Below are 22045 nucleotides of genomic sequence, written 5' to 3' on the forward strand. Positions count from 1 at the left end.
TTTTCTTTAGAAGAAAAGAAAATCGTGTTTTCATGCAAGTCATGAGCTTTGCACAGAAATGCAATATGGACGTGTTCTCTATAAAAGGAAAAGTTCTTAAATAGAGTTCGCAGTTCTTAAATAACCATGAATGTTATAATAACCCATATAGTGTTAAGAGGAAAAAATAGATGGTTAAGTCTCAGAAAATACCACAATTGAAGATTTGGATTTCTTATTTTTTCCAGATAATGCTCAGAAAAGGATTGTGAAAAGACAAGTAACTTGCAGATAAAACCAATGTCTGACTGGTTCACTTAGGCCATGTACTCATAATAGGTGAACACAATTTACACACACTTGTGAATTTTCAGTTCTGCTACCTAAATAGCTAGATAAAAGAAAAAGGACATATAGTAAACAAAACCTTGATTCCCTTTTACTGTGGTCCCCAGAGCACTACATTTCTCAATCTTTTAACTGAAGAAGCACTTAACCTGTAGAAATAAGTAAGTAAGTAAATAAATAAATAAATAGAACCAATCTCACATTTCAAAGACCATCTTGCACTTACTGTTACAAAGTAGTCGCAATTGCTTTCTCTTACAGGCAAATACAAAGATATAGAAATTATCCTAAATTTATTTTCCTCTTCCATTTGGCTTGTATGGCCTGCATGAGACCACGTGTGTGCACAAATTTCTGGCTTTGATTTTCTTTCTGAGTTCCCTTTTTATATGTTTTTGACCATCAATAACTATCAGACTATTGGCTTCATAGCCTTGCTTTAGGTGATGCTGCAGTTAAATCACATCACTCAGTGGTACGGGAGCTAATGAAGCTTGGTCTCCTAAAGATTTTTTTCTCATGGTTGATTGAGTCTGGGGCCTAAGAATGCAATTCCAACTGAAGCCTTCTTTTACAGCAAGCATCCATAAGGGCTGGCTGGCTTTTTGCTTACTATTTATCTCCCCATTCTTTGGTGGTTAATAGCACACTGTTTAATGATATAGCTTTTCCTTTACCTGTAGACCTTCCAGGGGGCATTTGCAGAAGGTTTCTACTGTACCCTGCTATCTATTTTTTTAAAATTTGTAGGAATTTGCCTGCCTGTTTAAGACACATTTGAAGTCGGCCACCAAATTCAAAAGTTGTTGTGGAGGTGTAGGGGTAATTGATCAGTGAACTGACCAATTCAGTCAGCATAGACCAATTCACTCAACATAGATCCTACTTCTACAGGAAGTGACACTAAAATCATTTTCCATACTCTGTTTTGCTTTTCCAAAACTCATTGTCTATTTATTGCAGAGAAAAAAAATAATAAAGCTACTGAAATATGAATGGAACAAAGCAACCTATTCCTGTCACCTTATTGCAATGACCCTCTCACACATCATGCCTTTCTCTTCCTTCCCCTGGCTCCACACTGACTTGCTATGCTCCCACACTCTTCTGGTGCATACCACTTACTTTCATAAAGTAGGACTAGAGTCCTTCATTCTCCATTACCTGACTTTTATCTCCTCAGACATCTAAGCAACACCCAGCTTACTAATTATCTGCTCCCAACCTCACCCTACTTGAGACCTGCTTCCAACCCAGAAGTGCAGCCATGCTTCAAAACAGTGACCCTGTATGAGGCAAGGACTTCAGACAGAGGCTCAAGCTTTTTTCTGCTACAATTTCAATAAATGTGAATTCACGTTAGTAAATTACACACTATTGCAGTGTGGAAACAGCACTTGATAAAAAGGTACTGTACGCTTTGTCTACATTTCAAACACTTTCTTGTGAAATTTGTTTTTCTGAGTTTGGAGAAGACCTTGCAGTATCAGACTTAAACCAAAGCAAAACGGGTATGTTTCCTACAACAGGAGATGAGACATACTGGTTTGTACATGATTTATTTTCACAAAGTAAGTCTTACATCTTGTGAGACAGCCCACCAGAAATAACAACGCTTTCAAAAGTTGTTTTCGTTGACTTTTAGGATTTGGCACACAAACCTGCATGCTTACATGAAAAAATAATAAATTCATTGCTGGTTCACCAGTGCCTCAGGGATGAGTAACAGACCTGAAAAGATGAAAATGTCAAGGTACTGAAATAATTGTACTCCCAAAACACGAAGCCATTTTGGAAGATGCTTGTATACAGGGAACCTATACTTTATTGGACTGTAGATAAAAATAAATGGTTTTTACCCCTCTCAGCCATTCACTTGTCCTTTACAGGTACAACTTTTGGATTGTAACATTTTGTTTTGGATTAACACTTTTTTGTTGTTGTTGTTGTTGTTGGTCCAGGCACAGGAAAAAGATTCTCCTTTTATTTCCAAACTTCTAGGTAAAGAAACTGATATTGTGTAAGACCAGAGCACCAAGCAATTTTATTGATTTCTGCTAACTGGAAGTCAAGTCTTTGCAATTTATCCGTTTTTAATTTCTCCATAATGCTGCTTAAAAACAAAACAAAACAAAAAATATTTTAATGTAATCAGCCAGAAAATTCTTGCTAGGCATCAAGTTAAATCAGGTGTGGCCAAAGTAATTACTAGGTATTATTTACACTGCTACACATGCAAAAAAAAACTTGTATCACAGACTAGAGCTTTATTGTGCCAGATACTGTGTACATAACAGTAGAATCCGTATTTCATACCTTATGTAAGAAGCAACATACGCATACCTCAGAGAGATGGGAGGAGATATGAAATAGTAAATAACTGGAAGGTATAGTACCCAATTTCCCTAACCATTGGAAAACTAGAGACTTTAAAATATGCTGGAAAAAATGCCTAAGGTAGGATTCTACTTCGAGTATAATGTTAAAAAACATATACCGCCATTAGCATAAAACCCTGCCCCTTACTTGCCATATAAATAAGATATTCTCATATGTTTGAGGTGTAGTTTTACAAACATACGTATGTATATAAATAAAATGTATATATAACTATACTCAATCCACTTTCAGATCATAATAATCATGGAACCAGAGAGAGAAATATGAGGAGACTCTGACAGGATGCCAACAATGCAGACATTCAGTTGTTATAGGGAGTGTTTATTGTCCTGGAACAGGAGCCAATATTGTGCATTGAAAAGCCATTGGTTATGTCTGAATGCTGTTGGGAAGAAGTACCAGAAACTAAAACTTTCCAGCTGTTCCAGCTAAGTTCCCTAATTGCTGGGCCATCCGGCAATACTCTTGCACTACTTCAGTGTGCTTTTGTGAAGCTGCACAGAGACTGCTCAGGATGGATAATCCTGACCCAAATCAGACAACCCTCACTGTTCAGTCAGCCTTGTCAGAAGAGGTTGGCCTGAGCTTTTTGAAGCTGAGGAGGGCAGAGAATGCAAGTTCTCTAGGTCCCATCTTACCTACGCATGATAATACTGTAAGCCCGGTGATCACTGCTACCACATTTCCATCTGCTTTTATCCTTACAGCAACTTCTGTACTTTGTGCGGGTTTCACATCTTTTGTGTACTTGGTATTCCCTAACCATGCCTCTCTGATTCGGCCCACCATGGATTTCAGATGATATACTACCTACTGTTTGGACTGCAAACAAAACAGGCAGAAGTCAATCAGCAATTTTTTGTTGCAGTGAAGACATCAGGTGCCCACTGCCCATGCCTAGAGTCACCAAATACGCGCACTGAAAGACCCAAGTGACTACATCCATGGTGCTCTGCAGCTTGTGCTCTTGAAGCGAGAATTTAATTTCTACCCAAGCCACACCTCACGTGCCCAGATGCATTTTTACACATGGTCCAAAGAAACTTATACATAAGTTTTCTTACTCTGCATGAGTTTTGTATAATAAATCTTCATTCAAACTGTGTTACTGTTGACAGTCAAATCTTCCCTCTACTCTCATTAGATATTGCTTCTCGGATTTTTCACAGTTGGAAGATTAGCGCTGCATAAGCAACCAACCTAACCACTTGCATTTAAAACGTATTATAACTCTTTGCTCATTTCAAACAACAGAAACCACACATACATGCAGAATAGTTCTGCATGCCTTTTCTCAAGTGAAACCAGTTTGTATTTGAGTCTCTTAAAGAAAGATTTGGTTTCAGCATCATCTTCTACTACTGTGTTACTGTTATGGAAGTTGAATTATTACACTTCATTTTTACTTTTTTTTTAATAAAATTTTCTAAACTGTTCTGTAGCACGAGGGCATTATAGTTTAATGGGGCTTTTATAAGATGTCTGAGAAATTCAAAAAGAACAGAAATTAAAATAGATGGTACTCTGTACTAATTTTATATGCTGCTGGAGACACATTTATATCTTTTAACGGTTCATTTCCTATTGAGTTCCAGAGGAGTTCTCCAGAAGAGTTGTTTGAGCAAAACCACTGCCATTCACACAGACTTTCCAATTAAAGGTTAGCTGTGCTCACTGCCAGTCCTCTGTGAGCAGTAATGTTCGCTGAAGAGGAAAGATACAACTCTGACCAGCGGACACTCTAGTCTTCTCTAACCCAGATTTTGCAAAAGCCATGCTGATTGAATTTCAAATAAATCTTCATGCAGGCTGTTTTGTCAAGTTCAAACTTTGGGTACTTTATGTTTTGATAAGGTTTCTGAGACCTTACTTGAGGTTAACAATGTATTTCAACCCCCTAAAGAACAAAGGTTTGAAGCACTGAGGCAACTGAACCTGCATTCATTCCTCCCAGTCTTCAGCTCTGAATGACAGAAAGTGTAATCTTTACTGGCCATAGCACAATAGAAAAAAAATAAGGTGGATACCTGCAAAATGAAGTAAACCATATTTTTTCTGATTCTTAACAAGTATACCTTAAGTATAACATGCTTTCAGCTAGTTTTCCATGCATAGCTTCTAAACACTATGCATATACTTTTATTTATTACCTATTGCCCTAAAACTGGTTGTAAAAATGGAAGAATCCTGAGGTTTTATAAGACATTTAAAACCCAAATTGTGCAATTAATCAACTTGTGACATTTTGCTTTCAGAAATGTATCAAATGTCTTAAGAGGGAATAATACTTGGAATGTCACTGTTCCCCAGGGTGAGACAAATGTACGACAAAGCTTATTTTGAAACAGAGGAGGCAAGCCAGAGAAGCCCAAAACTTGTATACAGAGTATTGTCTCAAATCGCTACACACTTTCATACTTCATAAGGCAAGGGTAATTTTAATAATTTTACACTTACAGACTATTCTGAAGAAATAATGCTCATATTTTTCACGAAATACAAGTATCGGATTACTGACATTAGTAATGAGCAAAGCCTTGGAAGAGGAGAACCTCAGAAATGGGAGAATTAAAAGCTTACATACAGAGCAGATATAGAAATGTTGCTATTTACACCTTCACTGGTCCTTTACTTATGAGAATGCAAAGGTGAATCCAATGGAAAGTTCCTCAACATAATTTTTTCCCCTGTAAGAATGTCCCCACCTAAACGTACTGGCATTTTTACTCTAGATTTCAATTAAATTGCTTTACCTCAGGTAAAACAAAAATAAATTAGCAGGAAAGAGAGATGGACCTTACTGGCAGACTCTGAAGGACAGTAAGAGTAGTTCCTTGGAGTAAGACAGTAGTTCATTTGGGGCAATCTCATAACAAAAGCACGATTGCATTCTTTAAATATGATAGCTGATGCACAGAAAACATTATTTATTGAATTCTGCAAATCAGATGGCTTAATTAGGTTACTAACTAAAAACAGGGAGCCTTACGGCCCACGATGGATTTTGCAAGCCTGAAGCTCACATCTGTCATAGCTGTAGTGTGCAAACACTCCAACTACCACAGTTTTCAGGCACTTGTACCAGTGTTACCAGTGAAGAGAAGACCTAGTATTATCTTCTAGAGAAGGCCAGTCAAAGATAATTCTTAAAGTTGAATTTTACATGTTTATTTTTTTTTCTCCAAACATTGTGGTACTCCTATAGATCTTGTATAAAGAACAAACAGGTTGGAAAGCAGTACTTCTGTGAGCATCCTGAAGGACTTTGTGTGCTCATCAGGCTGCTAGATTTTTTTATTTTTTTTTTTAAATCCAACAAAATGCCAGACTTGGCTGGAATCATAGAATCATTTAGGTTGGAAAATACCTTCAAGGTCATCTGTTCCGACCATCCCCCTACCACCAACGTCACCCACTAAACCATGTCCCTAAGTGCCACGTCCCACCTTTCCTTGAACAGCCCTAGGGACAGTGACTTCACCACCTCCCTGCACAACCCGTTACAATATCTGACTACTCTTTCTGAGAAGAAATGTCTCCTCATTTCCAACCTAAACCTCCTCTGGTGCAACTTGAGGCCATTCCCTCTAGTCCTATCACTAGTCATCTGAGAGAAGAGGCCGACCCCAGCTCCCCGCGCCTTCGTCTCAGGTAGTTGCAGAGAGCAATGAGGTCTCCCCTGAGCCTCCTCTTCCCCAGACCAAACACCCCCAGCTCCCTCAGCCGCTCCTCACAGGACTCGTGTCCCTTCAGGCAGTCCCTTCAGGCTTCCATGCTGCGAGCTGTTGCTCCTCGCAGCTCACCGTTTACCCCTCGGCGTGAGGCAGAAGCCTCTCGCGGTGCCCCGCCGGGACAGCCTGTGCCTCCCTCAGCCATGCCGGGGCCCCGTGCTCCAGGTGCAGCTGCGGGGGGAGCCCCAAATCCCCCTCAGGGAGCAGGATCCGACCTCCACCAGCCGGCACCCCCTCGGCCGCGGGGGAGCCCCTTCCCAGGGCGCTCCCCCTCAGGGGGCAGCACCGCCCGCCCCAACCCGCGGCTCCTCCTCCCCGCCCGGCTCGGCTCCGCTCCGCTCGTCTCCCCGCCGCGCCGCCCGACTTGGTTCAGCCCGGGGCAGGCGCTCGGCAGAAGCCCTGTCCCCCTGCGAAGAGCCTCGGCCCGGACCCTCCTTTCTCCTTCCCTCCCTCCCTCCCTGCGTCCCTCCCAGCGCCGCTGCGCACTGCCGGGCTCCGAGCGGGCCCTGACGCCCGGGCGGCGGCGGCGGCGGCTCCGCCACGGTTCCCGCAGCCCGTGCCGGGGGCGCGCACACGAGGCTGGCTCGGCCGTTGGGGGCGCGCCGCGGCGGCGGGAGGGGGGTTGCTGTGGGCGAGCCGCCGCTGCCGCGGTGAGATGGCATCATCCTGCGCGGCGGCCGAGGGGTGAGGAGGAGGAGGAGGAGGAGGAGGAGGAGGAGGAAGGCGAAGCAGGAGGAGGAGGAGGAGGAGGTGGGGGGAGGAGAAGGAGGCGGCAGCTGCGAGGCTGCGAGCCACGGTAAGGAAACAAAACAGGCTGCGCCGCTTTGCGGGCTGGCCCGGCGGCCTGCCGAGCGAAACGGCCGCGGTTTGGGTTGTTTTATTTTAATTTTATTTATTTTATTTCTCCCCCTCACACACACACACACCCTCTTCCCATCCGCGGGGGAGGGGGGAGCCGGGCGGCTGCGGGCCGCCCCTGTCACCGCGCGATGGGCGTGGGGGCTAAAATGGCGAAGGGAGCCGGGGCCAGGTCGCCGCCGCCTCGGCCTCCGCGCCCCGGCCCCTCGCCCTCCGCAGGCCGCTCCGGAGGGGGCTCCGAGGGTCCCTCGGCCCCCACCTGGCTGGGAAGGGAACGGGGAGGAACCCGGCTTATCGCGGCCCAGGGCTGAGACCCGACCTGTGGGGAGCCGCCCGGCGGCTTATCTGCGGGCTGGGGGCCGAGGGGCAGGGGGTGCGTGCGGCTCCGCCGGCCTGGGGGGCGGCCGGGGAGGGACAGGGGTGAGGAGAGGTTTGTCGTGCACCACGGGCTGCTGTCACCCTCGTCGCTGTGCTCCCCAAAAGGACAGCAGGGAGGGGGGACCTCGCTGCCACTGTTTGAGGTGTCCGCAGGGCTGTCGGGGTCCTCCTCATGCCTGTTTTACCGAGCACACCGTCTGGGTGCAGCACCTCGAAGAGTCTGTTTGTGTCGCCCGTCCCTGTTTATGTGGTGGCAAAATGTTACAACTTGGTGTCAGTGTTTATTTACTTGGATTTTTTTTCTGTAAAGCCTAATGCTGGGAACGTCGGTTCTCCTCCAAGTTGCAGTAGGATGATCTAGCTCTGCTTCCAGGTCTATAAATGTTTAAACTGTGCATCGGAGGGACAAGGACTGCATGCTGCCTAGTTTTAATGGGAGCTCTTCAGTGTTTGTGTGGAATTTCAGTATTTGGATGAAACAAAAGGAGATTTTCATATTTCAACCATATTTTCACACAGAACCTGCGTCATATAGAAAACTTTGCATAAAAAGCCCAGGTTGTGTGAGTTTACCATCTAGCAAGTGACAGTAATAAAACTGTCACTTGATGGAGGTGGCAGAGTTATTTATAAACATACGCATGAAAGACAATATTGCCTTCATAGTAATAAGTGTCTCCCTTTAAAACTCATACTCTGCTTTAATCCCTTTCTTGTCAGAGGAATGAAACGATTAATGATTGGCTGTAATAATTCTTCATTAACCTGGGCTTTTTTCTGTGTGTGTGTTGCCTTATTTGAGTAAGTTGGTAGATTTAAACTGAACTATTATTTCTCATGAATATTAATACTAGTGAAGATTGAAAAAAAGTAGAAAATATCTGTGTATTTTTCCTCCTTTTGAGAAACATTGTACAGTTGTAAAAGCACAGTTTGTCTGGAAACTTGATAAAGGTGCTTTCAACTGGGACAACTAGAAATAGTTTTAGCTGATGGTGTTTGTGAAGCTGTGGGTTTAGAATCCTTTTATCGCTTCCTTGGTGTGTATTTTCATCGTTAAAGTGAAGATGTGATTCTGTAAATGCTTCTAGTTTGAGTAACTAGTAGTCTTTTTCCGATGATACTGTAAGATAATTCTCTTACATGCATAATTATACCTGAAAACATGAAAGCAATGTTATGTACCAAGACAGATTTAATCTGTCAGTATGGAACAGTTTATTACTAAAAGGGGTATAAATTATTATTATTATTATTTTTTTTTTGAAAAATAACATATGTTTGTTGCTAAACATCAATGAACAACACATTGTGAGTTTGCATGTATTCTTGTTTAAGGGTTGACAATAAAGTTAAAATAATCACCTGTCTACAAGTGCTTCTTAAATCAGGGGAATACTTGCAGGGTTCTGAGCTGATCAGTCTCTTTTCCTGGCTCCGTAGAAGGAAGAGGAATATCTGCTAGTTCTGTTGCTTGTTGTTTCCATATCAAGTTGGGAACTTTGATAAGTTGGAAATTCCACCCTCTTTCCTGGTTTCTCTCTGAGAAGAATATGTGTGGAGGTTCTTCTGTTTCCCTCCAACTCTTTCGTGTCCAAAACCAGCATCTGTCACAGGAAGTGTGTTTTGCCTTCAGTTTTGCCTTATGCCATTAAAATAGTAGATTTGAAATCCAAGGCACCATAATAAAAAATTTATGGCCTAGCCATTTCCAATTAATAAATACGGCTTACCATTTGTGCACTTAGGCCAAACACCGTTAGCTTAAAACTAAGCAACAACAACAAAAAAAAACAAGTCCATCCTAGAATTTAATTGGCGAAAATGATGTGGTTTGGAGGGGGAGTGGATGGAGGGACAGACAAGTGCAGACATTGGTGCTGGGATGGCTTCCTCCAAGCTGTGCTTCAGTGATTGTTGGAAGCTACTTTTAATTTAAGATTTTCTCTTTTATCTTGATGGAGACTGAGGAGAAAGAGTAAAGCTACTCAAAGTATGTCATATATTTTAAGCTATGTTACCTGCTTCCGCACAGTGTAGCATTCACCTCAATTAAAAAGTGGCTTTTGAGCTCTTAATCAATTGCGTAAGACTCTAAGTCAGTAGATAAGCTGCTCCAGTATGCCTTCCAGAATAAAAATGTGTAAACTGGGGGCAGGGGTGGTGGTGGTGCTCTCTACTTTGTATGGTAGTGTCGAACCAGATCCTGTCATTTTTTGCCGTCCTTATGACATTATGTAAGCTTAGAGCTGTGGAGCTTTCTTTGGATTTCGAGTTAAGCCATGGCGAGGGACATGTTCTTTGTTCCTTCAGCCTACATGCAAGTGCAGAGAGCAGGATTTGCTTACAGCCAGGCCTTTCTTTAACATTTTGTTTTCTTTGCATCAGTAGGCCACTTGTTTTCCCTGTAGGTCCTAGGTCAGAGCTAGGATGTTCTCCTATAGCGACCTAAACTAGTCACAGGCAGGGACCAGTACGTGTTTCAGGGATCTCGCCTCTACTTTCTCGAAGGAAAATGGTTTAGTTGGGGGGAGAAATTCATTTTCCCCATTGGCAGCAGGAGTAGGTGTGGTCTAGAAGAGTTAATCTGAGGGCTTGTAGTAAAGAACAGATTGTATGAGTGGTGCACCCTCTTTTTTCCTGCAGAGCAGTGGCATGACATGTTTATTATTGCTTAACATTTCCAATAGTACCTTTTTAAGGGAGAGTTTTTTATTTTTAATTATTTTCTCTAACTGGGAATTCATAATTACTGCCTTTTGGGGTATGTTTTTACTGTGTTTCAGGACCTAATAGTTTAACCAGAAGCATGCTTGAGTTTAGCTTTGTATTGCTTAACCTAATGCTGCTTTACAGAAGAACACGAGGGACTCAGAGGAGCTATGAGCTGTCAGAATAGTTATAGTATGTCAGAATTGTTTACCTGGGAGTGTGCTATGGTTTTTCCTACTTAACATTTCAGGGAAACCTTTATCCTTGTATTACGTGTAGTTCTTGGTAGCTACAAGACACGTGGAATGTGGTATGGAGTAACTAATGACTGCAGGTTTGCATGACTGTATACTGCGGTGGTTCTCTAGATACAGGGCAAACAAGTTATTTTTTCAATCCCTCACCTCTCAGTCAATTTCAAGGATTTGTCATGTAACATAAGGTTTGGTAATTCAATATTTTCATGAAAGCACTTTCAAAGTTGTATTTAACGAGAATATGAATTCAGATTTAATTTACAAGTTTCTTGACTTTGAAGAATTAACTGAATTTTGCTTGGAGGGTAGTGTTACTTTATGAGGCCTTTTGACTAAAAGAAGCCTTTAATAAAAATTGGAATGAAGCATGTGTTTAACAAAGCAGATTATCTGCTTGAGCTTTTGATTTTTTTTTTTTGTATTTATCATCATTTTTCTTATTGCTGGAATATGTGAGAAATGTTAATGTTCTACTTCAAGTCACGAGGGTCTGAGGGTACTTGATTGTAACCAGTTCAAAACCTGAAGACCTCTTAACATCCATCACATGAGATGTTAACTGGGAGTTATTTAATTACTTCTGTAGTAAAATTCAACCTCTGATGTCTGAAGCAAGGATTTTTTCGCTGACTGAAACCACTTTGGAATAATTCCTCCAAATATAAAGATCTGTTCTTGAAAACACAGTAGCACTTTCTCTCCATTTATCTTGGATATAAATGACACAGAGTACAAGTGTTTGTAACTGACCTTCTCAAGTGGTTCTGAAGCACAGAATCATTCCGTCCGATTTTTTTTTTTTAATAGAACTTCAGAGTTAGGTTGCTGATTGTGGAGGTAGAAGAGAACAATAAATAAATAAACAGAGGAAAGTAATTTTGTTGTTGTTGTTTTAGACATTCTGGGATCTTCACATTGTAACCTGAAGTGGGCAGGAGAGAGCTCTTGTCTGTGCTTCTGTGAATGCACAGAGGAAAGTGCGTAAAGTATATTCTGCACACGTTTCTAGTTACTGGGGTTTCTAAATGAGATTTTTACTATCAATATTTGAATGGAGCAGCAGATTAGCAGAAGAATCCTTTTAAAAACAAATCAAAAAACACCACCACAAATGAAACTTTTCCTCTGTTTCTCATGTTGTTGGATATTGAGAGAATTTTGGACTGTATATACATTTAAATGTAGCCAGTGATATTTCAGTATAAGTCAAATCAAAGGAGCTATGGTTTTAGAATAGGGAAAAGTAAACAGGAAAGATTATGTTCCTAATCTGTGAAATTGCACAATATGTTCAGGCATTAGAACTAGAAAAAGAACACACGTACAGTTTTGAAACACAGTGCTCTGCTCATTCTTGAGAAATTCAGTAAGATGTAATGTAGTTTTTGTATGCGTAAACTAAAACTGCCAAACAGATCAGGATACATACATTTTAAAATCTGACCTTGTTTTTACTAGCTGGTAAATTGAATTAACTCTTGCATTTTCTAGTATGCATGCTGACACTAGAGAATCTGTGCATAACAGTCAAAAAACAAAACTAAACATAAGAGGAAAGCTGAAATGAAGATGAAGAGCAGCGGGGTTGCCACACTTCCCTTTTCTTTTCCCCTCAGGATAGAAGTGTGGAAGCACTTTTTTTTCTTGAATTTCAGTTCCTTTTATGCCTTCTTTCTTGCCACTTTTTTTTTTTTTCCTCCCTCTTCCCCAATTCCAGCTACCTTCTTACACTGTTATCTTTTCAAAAAATGAGTGCTGTCCTACTTTAGTATCTGGAAAGACTTTTTTTTTTAAGTGTGTTTTGACTTTTGGATGCTAGTTACAAGAATGGGAAAAAATTCAATTAGAATTGAAAATCTGATGGAAGACTGATGTAATCTGTGTGCCATTTACAAATAAAAATAATAATAAAAAAATCCCTACCTGCCTGTCTTGTGAGAAGTTTATGACAAGGCTGTCTTGTCATGGAATGGTGAATAAAACTGCTTTGTTAAGGGAATGGTTTTGAGGTAGAAAACTAGTGGGAATCTTAGCTTGTTATATGGCAAAAAGACTGCTACTAATGGAAGTACAAGTGGTTATTTGTCCTTTTTCTCAAAAGCAATTTAAATTAAAAAAATCTGTCAATCTGTAGGTTGTGAAATTATTTTCTGAGTAGTAGAAGTGGGAACTTCAGAGAGACAAAACAGGCTAGCTTAATACATCATGATGGGTACTTTTTTTTTGCTAACATACAAGGCTTAATGCACACTGGAAGAAGTAGCTAGAACTATTCATCAAAATGGGGTGTAAATTGAGTATTTAGTAATAAAAGCTTGACATAATTACAGATTACTCTATGAAAACATCTGATTGGGAATGAACTAAAACGTAAATGTTGGAATGTATTAGGAAAATAATATAGATTAGCTTGTATACTAGTTTTTATATTTATTTTATATGCTGTTTCTGAAACTGCTAAATGCTACTATTGTATGGCAGGTGGTCCCTGTATTATATGGGGACCTCCTATCTTTAGTTCATTTGCAAACAGACTGTTGTTTCTTGATTGTTTGTATTCCATTTTTTGATAGGGAAAATAACCAATTCAAGTAGAAAAGTATTAACATAGTACTGCGTCTGTGCAAACAAACTGGAAAGTAGAGCTTATTTTTCAGCTTAAAAGAATTGGAGGAAGAGGGCACCTTCAGCAGAGGCCAGCAGACCTTTGAATGAGGTTGAGTCTGAGTAAATTCCAGCTTGCGCTTTTAACCTTCTGCCATGTAACTAAACAAGGAGATACTGGAGCATACTTCGAAAACCTGAGTAGGGTAGTCTGTCGGGAAGTAATTGTTTACAAGGTTCAGTTGGGATTGGCTGATGTACGACTCAAGCTAAGGAACAGATATGGACAAGGAAAAGATGTGTTGATAAATAGTAGGTGCTTTAATAAAAAAGATTACAGACTTTACAGTTTAGGATGTGGACTAATCATGTTTCTAAGTATGTCCTATGAATGTATTATTCTAGACTGACCACTACAGGTTTTTGTTTGTTTATTTCTTGGTTGGTTGGTTTATGTTTTGTTTTCTCAAGTACTTGGAACAGCCAGCTTTCAGGGTAGGTTGATGTACTTCTTTATGTTTGGTAATTCTATTACATTGCTTGCTTCAGTTTCAAAGTTTGAAAGGCCATACGAAAGTAAAATCAGAGTAAGTAGACCTTAATTTGCAAAGAGATGCTGTTTGGGCTTGTTTTCCTACATCCTAGAAAATTTTGTTTCAAATGTCCTATTCTCCCACCCTGAGGGCTGAAGTAAGAACACATTTCTAGATGTTGATTGATACTACCTCTCGCCCCCAGCTTAAATAGTTGATGTCTCAAAGGTTGATGGAGAAGATGTTTATTTTATTCTCTGTTCTATTCTAACAACATCATCATGCCACCGTTTATACCCATGGTACATTCCAGTCTCAAATGAACGTTTTGTGCATTTTTTGATCTTATCCTCTCTTTGTCCTGTCTTTAAATAGTGTGTCATCGAGACAAGGATGACTGACTTCTGTGGATGAAGACTTACAGAATGACTAAGGATTCTTAATGCTCTTCAGACTAGAAGGAAGGATATAATAACCAAGACTGGCATGAACAATAGAGTGATTTATTAGTGTATTTTCTGATAAATTTTACCAAAGGCAACAGAAGCAAGGCCATATCATATGAAACTAGTAAGCATTATTTTCAAAAACAGAGAAAAGGAAGTGGTTCTTCACAAAGCTTGTAGCTTAGGTGTGGAACTTTTTACTGCAGAGTAACATAGATGTGAAACTCATGTGGTATTATGGAATACGTCAAGCACATTTTAGTCTGTTGTGTGGCAGTTCAAGGCAATATATTGCAGTCTTTGAATCCAAACACCATCTATTTACGATGAGAATTTTATGCCTGTGTAGTTTTTTGACTGGTTTGTTAGGCTCAATGGCTGTTGTGAGGGACCTTTCTGGGAGGTTGACTCTGGAATCAGGGCTGTTCTTTGGAGGTAACATCTCAAAGTTCATGTTTTTCGGGAAAATTGCCAGATAAACCAAAGAAATGTGGGTTTGTGGAAAGTAGGAATAGTTAATGTGCAAATTCCATTACATATAGCCCCTCAACTCCTCAAAAATTCACTTCTTATTGCATTTATGGACTGAAAGGATTTGCAGCAAAAAAATTCTGTTGGCCATGATTACATTAGGGGGTGCTGGTGATGCTTTTCTCTTCCTTGTCACTCCCTGCCTCTAATATCTGTCCGAAAAAGTTGCTCTAAAATGAACAAGAATGGGGGAATGATTGACTTCCTGCAGTGGGAAGTTGGGTGGCCTTTGCTGTGCAGTGTTTGTTGTCACTTGGTTTTGAAGTTTTCAGGGCAGTGTTCTCCAGAATTAGCTGGTAATGCTTTCAGGTTTATAAAATAGCCTTTTGCTTTGTATCAGAAAGGATACAGACCCTCGTGAGCGTATTTCTGCATTCCTCATGATTGTCATCTGTTAAATGGAGAAATGTAATCTATATTTCCAACACTGTTTTACTACAAAATTTAAGTTGTTTTCTTATAGTTCATTGATTCCTTTGTAGCTTTGAACTAAACTTGATTTCAGATATATTGATGTGGTTCAGTACTGACACTTGGGAATACAAGGTGCTTCTGGTAGGGCTTATATATTACTAATTTTTATCTTCTCAGCTTGCAATATTTGTATGGGACAAGCATTCATAAAGCAGTTACATTTTGTTATTGGGTTATCTCAGAATCATACTGGAAAATAAGTAGCAGAAATAGGCTGCTCTTTGTTTTAAGGAGGGTTTATCACCTGTGCACCTTATTAAGGACCAGGTTTATTGCTAGAGGATTCTACAGACTGGAGGGCCCTTCTGAAAAACAGGGACAATACTTGGGTGAGTGATCTCACTAATAGGTAAGACTGGCAGGCTCTGTGCTGGGAATTAGGACAGGCATGTTTTAATGTTTAACACTGTTGAGATTGACAGCTGGAAGGAGGCTTGCATAGCACATTATAAAAAGCAAACACAGGGAGGAAAGAGTGGGAACATTCAGTGAATTCTCCTTCACTGAGCTGTTTTTTGAGGTAGCTGTTGAGAGGTGGATCACATCAAACCTCTTACTGCCAAAAATTGTGCAAAGACCATTTCTGCTGTTTCAGCCCTTAACACTAAGCAGGTTTTTCTTTGGGTATTGACTTATTGCCTTTTACTGACTTACCAAAACAACAGAGACTGGGAAAGACCTATTTTGTGAGACAGTATTAATGCATTTCTTGTAATTGGTATTGCTTTATCATGGGTTCTTCAAAACCCCCCAGAACCAAGGGGGAGGGATGATGAGGGCACAGCAGAAACAACAAAACTCTTTGTCATTGTCTTCAGTGTTCCTTTGGAATTTTTTGGTTAGTTCTGCTGTGCCTGCAGTAGGGACATGCTTACACTAGTAATGGTTCTTGTGACTAATAAGGCTGTGGTGATGCGAGTGGATTTTATAAGCTATCTGGGCACTCGTGGTATGTGCTCAGGCTGCCTGCCTGCTCTGCAGCCCAAATACTTCTCCATTTCCTGTATTGCTGTAACACGTTACATACAGTGTTAAATTTAATATCAATGTGCCTCCACGTGACTGCAGTCAGGTTTTCTGTTCACCATGCAGATAGACTACAAATGCTGATATTTTAGGGATATGTTTTACTACATTACTTTCATGGCTCTCAATGCAGGTCTGATACACAATAATTTATAAGTACTATTAGGGTTTCCCATAGCAGAAGGTAACCCAGAGAGACTGAAGACTAAATATAACCAGTATATGATGTATGTGTTATTTTGATAGATGTGGAAGCTGTTCAGTTGAATATTAAAATGAGGGGGGAAATACTCATCCCAGATTTCTTGATATATGGATTGTGACCATTGTTCTATTCAAGATAGCTGGAAGTTGTTTATTCGGGTTATTACTTTGTGGGAGGGGGGCCTATCTAATACACAGAGGAGGCATTTTAGTATTTTTTGTTGTGTGATTTTTCTGGTAGGATCAAGAAACATCATCATAATTATGATTCATAAGCAAGGTGTGCCCTAAATATTTTGTCACATAAGTTGTTCTGTGATCGGGGAAATTTGCCTCATGATTTTTTTTTTTTTTTTTTTTTTAACATCATCACAATTCTCTCCTCTTCTTCTGGACCTTTCTTACAGTTAAAAAAAAATAAATAAATAAAAATCCACTGTACACAGCAGCAACCTAGACTGATTTATAGCTGTGTCTGTCTTTGGGCCAGGCAGCATGGATAACTTGAGTTCATGCTGTAGTCCTTTGCTCAGCAAGTGCAGGAAATTGTCTTTTTCCTGTACCTAGCTGTTGATTTTCATGAAGCTTCTGGGATCCAAGTGTATCAGAGGATGTTACTTTTCAGTTAAGTTAAACTGAATCTGGTGGTGAACAGATTCATTTCGAGGGATAGAGATGAAAGGAAGAGTGGGAAGAGGCGGTTGGACAATATGAATCATACATGCGATGTTTGCTTGGGAAACCAGGCTAAAAAAGGTCTTTGCCAGGGAGCTGCTAGTCTAAGTATAAGACAAAACAGAGCAGGCAGACTTGTGCCGTGGATTCATAGCCTGTGATTTGTTTAGACCTCTTGCATAACCCTCTCAAAAATAGGTTTTGTAAACTTCTGTAATTGTACTGTATTTTTTCTTAGCCCCTACTATGCGGCTGGCAATATGTTACAGTTAATGCATGGTTTGGTATTCCCACGTCTGAAACAACGGTCAGTCGATGTGCTTGAGAAATGACAGAAAATGAAATATTTTTATATGTAGCTTGCTCTCCATGCCGGTTACCACTCTGAACGGACAAAGGTTTGTTTGCTTGAAGCGGGGGGTGGGGAAGAACTGAGTGTAGGTTGGCCTGAGAAGGATAAATTAATGTACAGAAAAGCTTGCATCAAACCCAGTGTCTGAAGAAGAGTAGCAGTTTGCTTGCCAGTTCAGATCTGTCTAGGTCTGCTATAACGCTGGTAACTTGGAACTTACTAACAAAATATTTGCAGTTTATTGTGAATGTTGGAGCATCTCAGGAGAAGCTGTTAGTTGCCAAAAACTACAGCCTTGTCTTGCTGACAGGGCCTTACAGACTCTGAGGAGGAGACTGCTGAAGCCGAAATTGTACTACTGACAAAGCAGGTTCTAAGGAAGCCAACAGTATATGCCTGCCCATCAGGACACTCCATGGGCTTGATGTAAATGAAACATTCAGGATTATATATAGTGAATGTGCAGTTTATATGCTGAATGTTAAGTATCAGGAACACTTCAGTCTCCTGAAGTTTTCAGTGTTCAGAATTAACATGGAATATATCCTACAATTACAAAGGTTTCGAAACAATGAAAAGTACTTGCAATTTTTCCTTCCTGTCGTCCAGATCCATTTGTTTTTGTAGTTAATATTTACAAGTCTGATGGAGTACTGCTACTTGGTTGACTGAAGTTCAGAACCAGTAGTAGGTGCCACAGAAAATAATTTGTTGCTCAGCAAGTGATGGTCACCATATTACAAGCCAGTCCTATGATTTAGATTATTCAAAGACAAAAATAGCCATAGGACTAAAAGTTGAAGGTGAAAACAACAAAAAATAATGGTCTTAAAAATAGTAAGTGATTGAATTTAGGCAGGTAAAAAAAAAAAAGAAATTTGATTGGGAATTGACAGTTTGTGTTAGGGCAAAAGGAGAATACCAAAAGACAAGGAACTTGGCATATTCTGTGAAAAAATGCAACATTTCAGTGTCATATAAACAGATCTATTGAGTTAAATTGACAGAATGTAAGCTCTTCAAAGTAAAGCAGACAGGTTAGAAAACAAAGGTTAGAGCTGTTTGTGTAATTTGGACCTTGCTTTCCTTCTGTATGCTTAGTAGGAGTTAATTAAAGTTAATAAAGTTAATTAGTTATACCCAAAAAGGAGAATTATAAACCAGTGTATGCTTATATTAAATTCAGGCATCCAATTGAAATGAATCAAAACTAACCATCAAGTATTTTGACTAAATATAGAAGATATTCATGGATATAGCTTCTTACTTTAAGCTTCTGTTCATAGGAGAAGATTGTTCACCCCTCACATATACAGATAAATTATTTGTTAATAAAAGGTAATACTGGCTTACATACTGTTTCTTGTCCATGCCCCTAGACCATCACACCTAAAATAAAGTACCTTCTTGGCTTCACAGTACATTCTTAGTTACTTCATATTTGGTTAGAAGGGAGGATGGAATTGCTAACCTTTTAATTAGCCTGTCATAGGAGATGTTAACACGGTGGAGAACATCTTATATGGAAGAGGACAGATCAGATTTTTAGGAAGTAAAGAACAATAAATGAATTTTGTTACAAATATCAAGCAGAAACTTTAATGGTTCTCAGATGGCCCTATTACTGTTTATAGGAGATATCCCTTGATGATAAGTGTAGGCTTTCCATTGCTTCTTACAGTCGCAGACGTGCTTGTGGAGCTCAGGGAAATAAAGCTTTGACTTTAAAGTTTTGTATTTGCCTAGGTGCAAGTATTGTTGTAATTTTAGTTGTTGATTACCAAAGCTATCTATTTAGGGAGTGTCAGTTCTTAGAACTCCTTTGTTAGTGTTGGCTGTAGGCAAGATGAGAGTTGTACAAATACTCATTTGCTGGCTGTCCGGCTCAGTTTAATAAAGGTCAATGCATTTTTGGGTACACAGATTCTTCTCCAGATCTGAAACAAACATGTCAAACTTTCAGGTTGGATGTTAAAGAGCAATAGTTCCAAATTTAGTTAGGTATGCACTGTAGAGATATCTGAGAGGGAAAATGGCATCCCTGGAGTAGAAGTTACGGTGTTTATGGGGAAAAGTGGTGTATATGGTGGGGGAAAAATGACAGGTGTTCTTCAGGTTGTGAAACATGAAGAGGCTATTAAGGAGAAGGAGAATCTATAATGTGCCATAAAACTAACTGTCAAATGTGTGATTCCAGATATCCAGAGGAGCAGGCCCCATGTGGGCAGAACTTTGTCACGAGGTTGTTTCAGAAAGTGTCTTGTGGGCTGCCTTGGGCATGAGGACTGGGAGACCAGAGGTAATGATTAGTCTGCAAGATATTCTACTGTGCAATCATTGATTAGTTGGCCAAAGTGCAAGAATTCAGTGTGCTGGGTAAGGCATTAGAGTGCTATGTTTAGGATCCAGTGAATGACCTTTCTTTTAAGATATTTGCTGTATTTGTAGATACACTTGAACATTTCTACGTTTATTGCTCAGGGATGCACTTGATATGTTGAGTACCGGGAGAACCATGGGAATTGTTAAGAGGGTAGGGCGTCTGGGAATACTAGTTTCAAGGTTGGATCTCTCTTAATGTTTTAAGGATAAAGTCCTGCTTTGGTCTCTTTGTGTATAATCAGCTCTGAGATGGATTTTTTCTAATGTCAAAAGGAGATATCCTTTTTTTTTATTATTATTATTATTAATTATAAAGAATTACTGCTTCTCTGAAAAGAACACAGCTACACTAGCAGTTTTTTTTTTTTATAATCAGTTAATTAGAAAAACTTTCAATTAGCTTTAACAGAATTAGAAAAATACTGTGCTTTTGGTAGAGACATTTTGCGTTCTACAATTACCTTAAAGGAGGCTATAGCAAGGTGGGGATTGGTCTCTTTTCCCAAGCACCAAATAATAAGATGAGGAAGTGGCATTAAGTTGTGCCATAAGAGGTTTAGGTTGGATGTTGGATGTAGGAAAAAACACTTCACTGAAAGGGTTGTGAGGCATTGGAACAGGCTGTCCAGGGAAGTGGTTGACTCACCATACCTTTTTTGCTTACAGGGGAAAAAACTTAAATAGCTGTGCTTCCTTGTTTTAAAAAAAAAAATAATTTGAAAAAAGACTTTTTTGGTCTGTATTTCCATTTGAATTTGGAGGATATGCTCTCATACAAGAAAAATAATACTTATGACACTGTGGGGATTTTACCCATCTGTATTCTTAGTTATACTTAAAGTAAATTGAATGAAAGGTGCTAGTAACATTTAGGCTTTTTGCATATCTACTTCCTTTGTCCTTGCCTAGTGCATTTATACAGCTAGATTTCAAGTTTTCTTATTTCGATTTGGGGGGATTCAGGAAGGCTTTTGATTTGACGGTACTTATTCCTGGTGTAGTCTGTATTCGTGCTTATTTTTCATTCCCTTATCCATCCAGTTCTGTATTGTTTCTGGAACAGAAGCATCAGATTAGCAAGAGCATAAATCAGCGTTTATTAAAGCATGATCACTAAGCAAAATACATTGTGATTGCATATAAGTTGTTTTAAATGGCAATTACATTTATTTTCTATTCAATCTTCTCTCTTGTACTGGCTGAAACTGCAGTCAGCTGAATGACTTCTTAAGTTCTCTGCCACAGTTTTGTATAAATATCTGATCTAAATGTCTGAAACTAAAACTGGAAAAGTTGCTGTAGTCCAAATTGGCATATGAAGTAAAACTTCAGCTTTATGGATGGTTTCTGAGTTCCTGGCTATGTCAGCATGTGTGTTTTTTTATTTTTAAGTGGACTAACGTCATAAGAATGTGTGTGTGTGCATCTGCTCATGTGACTGGCTTCGTGACCCACTTTATTACATTTTTGTCAGTATGTTCAGACAGCTTATGCTAGGGTAGGGGGTGTTTCAGAGAAACACTCCAACATCCTTGAAGTTTTCATTAATTGGACATCAGAACGTATATTAGAACAATTGCAAAAAATTGTAACGTCATCTTCCTCACTCAGAGCTTCTTTGATAAGTATTTCCTTGGTATTTCCCTGATTTGTTAATTTATAAATATGTATTTGTTGTTCCAATGATACTTTTTATCTCTCAGTTTTAGAAGAAATGCTATTGTTTGTTTTAGTATAGCACAATAGAAAGTACCAGCCAGGTGCAACCATTACCAAATGGGCAGTGTCATAAAAAGATAACTACTAAAGTTTCATGAGTCCATTATCTACTAAAGACTAAAAATAGAGTAATGCAATATCCACTGAAGTAATTGTCTGTTTTTTTTTTTTATTTTTTTTGTGATGCTTTAATAGCATTTTGGGATTCAGATAAAGTGTTTCCCAGAATTGCAAATCTAAAATACTGTTATTAATTAGACTGTCTTCCATGAAACTGTTGATTCACATGAAACAGGAAGCGAGCCTTCAATTAAAAAAAAATAAAGGATATATCATGGTTTAGGTAGAGTCTTACTTTGTCTTAGTTGATCTGTAATTACACAAATTTGTATACAAAACTAAATTAACACTAATTTTAATGTATCTGCTACAGGGG

At 39.5% G+C, this 22045-nt stretch overlaps 1 protein-coding gene across 2 annotated transcripts in view; it reads left to right on the top strand.

Moving 5' to 3' along the window:
• The first annotated feature begins 6822 nt into the window (after positions 1-6822).
• Positions 6823-22045, top strand: part of WWP1 (WW domain containing E3 ubiquitin protein ligase 1) — a 61787-nt gene continuing 46564 nt past the window's right edge. For both annotated transcript variants that reach the window (XM_084508681.1, XM_084508682.1), the window contains exon 1: positions 6823-7254. The gene's annotated coding sequence lies outside the window, so the exon portion shown is untranslated. The remainder of the gene's footprint in view (positions 7255-22045) is intronic.

Source organism: Aythya ferina (assembly GCF_964211825.1).
Source record: "Aythya ferina genome assembly, chromosome: 2".
NCBI classification, from domain to species: Eukaryota; Metazoa; Chordata; class Aves; order Anseriformes; family Anatidae; genus Aythya; species Aythya ferina.